Source organism: Solanum stenotomum, chromosome 1, assembly GCF_019186545.1.
Source record: "Solanum stenotomum isolate F172 chromosome 1, ASM1918654v1, whole genome shotgun sequence".
NCBI classification, from domain to species: domain Eukaryota; kingdom Viridiplantae; phylum Streptophyta; class Magnoliopsida; order Solanales; family Solanaceae; genus Solanum; species Solanum stenotomum.
Window position 1 is genome coordinate 3,034,171 of NC_064282.1, and position 5,667 is coordinate 3,039,837.

A 5,667-nucleotide genomic window follows, 5' to 3' on the forward strand; every position below is an offset into this window, starting at 1 on the left:
TTACTACCCACCCGTTCTCCCCCCACCCATTCTTCCCCAACCCAATTCTCATCTCTCTCTCAATGATTCGGCAATTTTGGAGAGTGAAGAGTAATTGTTGTATGTCTTTGTGAAATTAGGTGAAGTGAATTGTGTAAAGTTGTATGAAGATGTTAGAGCATATTAAGATATTTTTGTGTGGTTCGTCAATGTTAGAGAATATTCATGGTTGTTTAAGTGTGGTTCGTCGGCAATAATGGAGGAAACGGATTCATGGTTGTTCAAGTGGTGGACGGAGACATTGGTCAATAAAATATGACAGAAAGTTGTGAATGATGAAAATTTGGAGAAGAACGGTGGATTATAGTTATTGAAGGCAATGTTTCAGGTAAGGATGTAAGATTGCAATGTTTGAGGGAGAAACATAGTGAAAAAGAAAAAGAAAAAGAAATTGAAAATTTTAAAATATAGTAAATTTAAATGACGTGTCATTAAAAATCTAACGTGGATGATAAAGTGTTATTTTTATTGTGTGTTTGAAGTGCACGCGAAGCCAAAAGGGTTTAAAATGTTGTGTTTCAGTGGGTTCGAGGGTTCAGCTAGCAAAATCGTTTGTAGAAGGGTCTATGTGACAAACGGAGCCAAGTACAGGGGTCTTCCAGGATATTCCGCCTATTTTAAATAGAGAACTAGCAGTTTTGAAAAGTTGGAACTAATCAAAATTTTGGATAAATAAAAAATAGTAATAGCTTAAGAAACAACGTTGCTAATTGTAATTTTTTGATCAAATTAATTAAATGAGTATATGATTGATGAAATGTATGCTGATTTTTATTTTATTTTATCCCAATTTATCACTTTTCTTTTTAATTAATCTAAAAAAAAATGATATATTTCTATCTTTAATAACAATTTAATTTTAAAATATCCAATTTTCCCCTTGATGAAATATTTTATACCCGCACAAATATCATTCACTTTTTTTAGACCACAAGTTTCAAAAATATTAGTGAACTTATATTTCAAAAAATACATAAAAAGTATTATAAATGACAATAATTAATTACTTAAAAAAAATTTAAAACATATATGAAGAATTCGGTTGAATCTCAAAATGTCATTTATGTCACATAAATTGAAAGAAAATGAGTAATATATATTAACCGCAAATTAAGTGAAAATATTATAAATCACAATGATCAACAACTTAAAATATTTAACAAATATCTAAAATATTTGATTACTTTTTTCAAATTTTATCGGTGTCACATAAATTAAAACAAATAAGTAATAGGCGAAATGGTCTGATGGACCCTTATACTTGTATGAGTTTGTATTCTGAACCTTCTAACTTAGCACTTTGTCAACTAAACCTTTTAACTCAATGAAACTCAACATTTTAAAGGCGGAATGGTCTGAGAGGCCCTTGTACTTGACTCGATTTGTCTGTTGGATCCCTGTACTTAGGACTTTGCCAACTAAACCCTTAAACTCATTAAAACACAATATTTTAGACCCCTTTCTCATCCGATGGGTGTGCGTGTAGTACACTCATTTTACACATGAAATACCACGTCATTTTTAATGACATGTCATCATTATTATTATATTTCCGATAACACATCAGAAATTAAATATTTAAAAAGAAATAAGATTTAGAAAAATGTAATTTTATCTCTCTCTTACTCATTTCACTCCCTTCCCACTTCATCCTCTTTATTCCCACCTTCTACCATTTACATCCCAAAAATAAAAACCACCGTTTCATCTTTCTTCATAGTTCACGCTCAAAAATTTCTTCAATCATAAAATGTGATAGATTATAATTAGTTATTGTACATAATTTAGGTTTTTATTTATTTTGATTTGATAAAAAGAGATATCAAGAAAACTTCGAATTGGAAAAAATATGTTTATATGTAAATTCAAGTAATAGATCTTAAAGAAATAAATTTATAAACATGGTGAATGGTATATTTTCTTGCAAAAACTTTTTTCAATTTTAATTTGATGATTTTATTGTGATAATGTGTACGTCAAAGAAGAACAAGAGAAAATGAGTAGGGGCCAGGGGCGGCTCTACAGCATTGCAAAAAAAGCAATTGCCTTAGGCCCCAAAATTTAAGGGGCCTCATTTTTTTTTAAAAAAATAGGTTATAAGTATTTTTTTTTAAAAAATATCGAGTATTATTTGTAGAAAATAATTTTTTTTTATAAAAGAGCAAAGAAGTAATAGAAATTTGACAAATTATGAATATTATGTCTCAAGAAAGATCAAATAATTGACTATAATAAACTTCATAAAAAATATATATTCAAATTTAAGGCCTCCATTCGGATTTGGCTTTAGGCCACCGATTTATTAGAGCCGCCCCTGGTAGGGGCGGGGAGGGTGGGGGTGGATGGGGGCTGAGGTTGAAGAAGAAGAAGAGAAAATGAGTAGGGGCGGGGGAGAGTGGGGGGTGGGGGCTGAGGTTGAAGAAGAAGAGAAAAAAGGTGGGGTGGGGCTGAAAAAGAAGAAGAGAGAAGGGTGGGGGTGGGGCGAGGTGGGGTGGAGTGAAGAATTAGGAGGTTTTCAATATTTTAAATTTTTTTTTATTACATTATTGTTTTGTCTTATAATTTTGATAATTTTAAAATAAAAATATTATATTCACTTGCTTCAAAACGCGTGGGGTCATGTATTTGTCCAACTAAGCCATTTCAGTGCCATATAAGCCCGGTCAATGTCAGAGGGGTTTAAAAAACAGAGTTTCATTGAGTTTAAGGGTTCATTTGGCAAAGTGATGAGTAGAAGGGCTTAAATGACAAACGAAGTCAAGTAAAAGGGCTTCCCAGGTCATTCCGCCTATTTTAAATCCCTTTGACTTTGTGTGAACTTCAAACGCCCAATGAAAATGACATGTCATCATCCACATCAGATTTTATACGACATGTCATTTATTATTTAATTTTTTTAAAAAAATAATTTTTTTTCTTCTTTTTCACTCCATTACTCCCTTAATTGTTACTTGAGCAATTCTAAAACCCTTTCCTCTATTTGATACCAATGAATTACCCTTGAAATACCTTAATATATCTTAATATTTGCACACAATTTTACACAATACACTTCATCTAATTTTATAAATATATTCAACAATTACTTTTCACCATTCAAAATTATCAGAGCTTGTCACTTTACTCTAGAAATATGAAAAAAATGACAAATCAAGAATAATATTGACAACAAAAGAGGCCAGAATACTTATTAGACATATTTCTCTGACAACTATGTTTATCCCACCAATTTTTTGAATTTTCCTTTGCTTATTATGTTCAATTTTTTTTGCACAATTTCGTTTTTAATTTGGGGAAGAAAAAACGAAAAAAGAAAAAGATAAAAAGAAATTGGAAAGGAGCAGGGAAGGGGAGAAAGAGAGAAATGGGGGTCTGGGTGGGGGAAGAAACGGAAGAGTGATGGTTGAAGAGGAAAAGAAATAGGGATGGGTGGGGGAAAGAAGAAAGAAAGGAAACATTCATTTTATTTTATTTTTTCTTTTAATTATTTTAAATCTAAATTCTTATGTCTACTCTCCTTTTGCGCGTGGGATCACGTATTTGTTTCAACTAATTCATTAAGTTGCCGCATATGCTTGGTCAATTGTTAAATTAATTTAAAATGTTAAGTTTCATTGAGTTAAAGGGTTCAGTTGACAAAGTTCTAAGTTGAAAGGTCTAAAATATAAATGCATACAAGTACAAGAGTCCATCAAACAATTTCGCCTAAGTAATATATATTTGGCTCGTGCTAGCACGGACACCAATATCTAGTGTATCTATAGAATTGTAAAATTGAACAAATTTGACTATTTTAAATAGTTCAACAATATTTTGACCCTTTTCCCAAAAAAGAATTTTTTGGTGGTATACATGATCCATGCCTATACCCCACCTCAACGAAGCTATCGTTTATTTTATTTTATTATAAAACAATACATTTTTTCATGTCATGTTTCAAAATAAGGGGAATGAACTGGGAGGCTCCACCCCAACCCCAACCCCACCCTTTTTCTCTTTATCTTCAGCCCTAGACCCCTCCTCCCAACCCCCTACCCTACCCCTTTTCTATTCTTCTTCTTTGACATACACCCCATCATCATAATCATCAAATATAAAATTAAGAAAAACTTTTGCAAGAAAACATATCATTCACCGTTTTCATAAATTTAAGATCTATTGCTTGAATTTACTTATAAATATATTTTTTTGAAGAAGTTTTCTTGATTTTTTTTATCAAATCAAAATAAATAGAACCCAAAGCATGTGCAAGAGCTAATTACAAATCTATCATATTTTATGATTGAGAAAACTTTTGAGTGTGAACCGTGAAGAAAGATGAAAATGATGGTTTTTTTATTTTGGGGTGAGGCGTAGAGGGTGGGTGAGAATGAAGAAGATGAAGATGAGAGAGAAAATTGCACTTTTTATTTTTTATAATTTTAAAATTTAATTTTTGATGTGTTATTGGAAAAATAATACTATAATAATGATGTGTCATTAAAAATGACGTGGTATTTCATGTGCAAAATGAGTGTATTACACGCACACATATTAAATGAGAAAAAAGTTTAAAATATTGTGTTTGAATGAGTTTAATGATCCATTTGGTGAAGTCACAAGTATAAGAGTCCAACTTACAAATTGAGTCAAATACAAGGGTCTCCCAGGTCTCATTCCGCCTTCAAAATATGTCAATTAAAAAGACAAACATCTCTTCGTCCTTTTTCTTATCACGTTTCTGTTTTATGATAATTCTTGTCTTTATGAAATCAAGCAAAACTTATTTTGAGAACCTCTAGACATTTAGGGGTCGTTTGATAGAGTGTATAAAAATAATGCTAAATAAAGTGTATTAGTAATGCTTGCATTAGCAATGCATGTATTAGTTATGATTGCATTAATTATACATAAATTATTGGGAAAGGGGTCAAAAATACCCCTCAACTTTGGTTTATTGTTTGACTACGCCCTCGCCGTTAAAATGAAGTTATTTTTACCCCTCCCATTACTAATTTCACCAAATTTACCCCTCAATTGGATGGAAAACCCCAAATTGACTCAGTTTAACCCAAATTTTAAAAAAAGACCCATTCCCCATTTTAAACCCAATGCCCGACCCGTCCAAAGTTGAGGGGTATTTTTGACCCTTTGCCCTCAATTGGATGAAAAATCAAAATCAACTAAAATTACCCAATTTCAAGTAAATGACACGATCTTCTCTTTTAATCCAAACCGACCCATTTATATCAAAATAGAACCCTAAACCCATCTCTCTAATCTTCTCCATCTCCTTCTTCCATTGAAACACATACTACTAAAATTGACAACAAATATTTTGTAGTTAAACTAATGCATATTTGTCCTTCCTACTAAAATTGCACCACTATTTCAGTGTGGTCGGAGCTTGGAGCTCGTTCAATCATCGGATTTTTCTTTCCTGCGGGCAGACATGAAACTATGATATTGCTTGCTTGTTGAGCCTAGCCAGATATGAAGTTGTGGCTGTTGTTTTCGAGCCTTGATTCTCGCCTGATTGTGTTGTTGGTTTGATCTGTTAGCGGTGCTTCAGTTGTTTTCCGATGGGGTTTTGGTCGGGGTTTTGTTGGTTGGTTGTTTGGAGGTCGGAGAAATGGTGGTCTGGTGGTC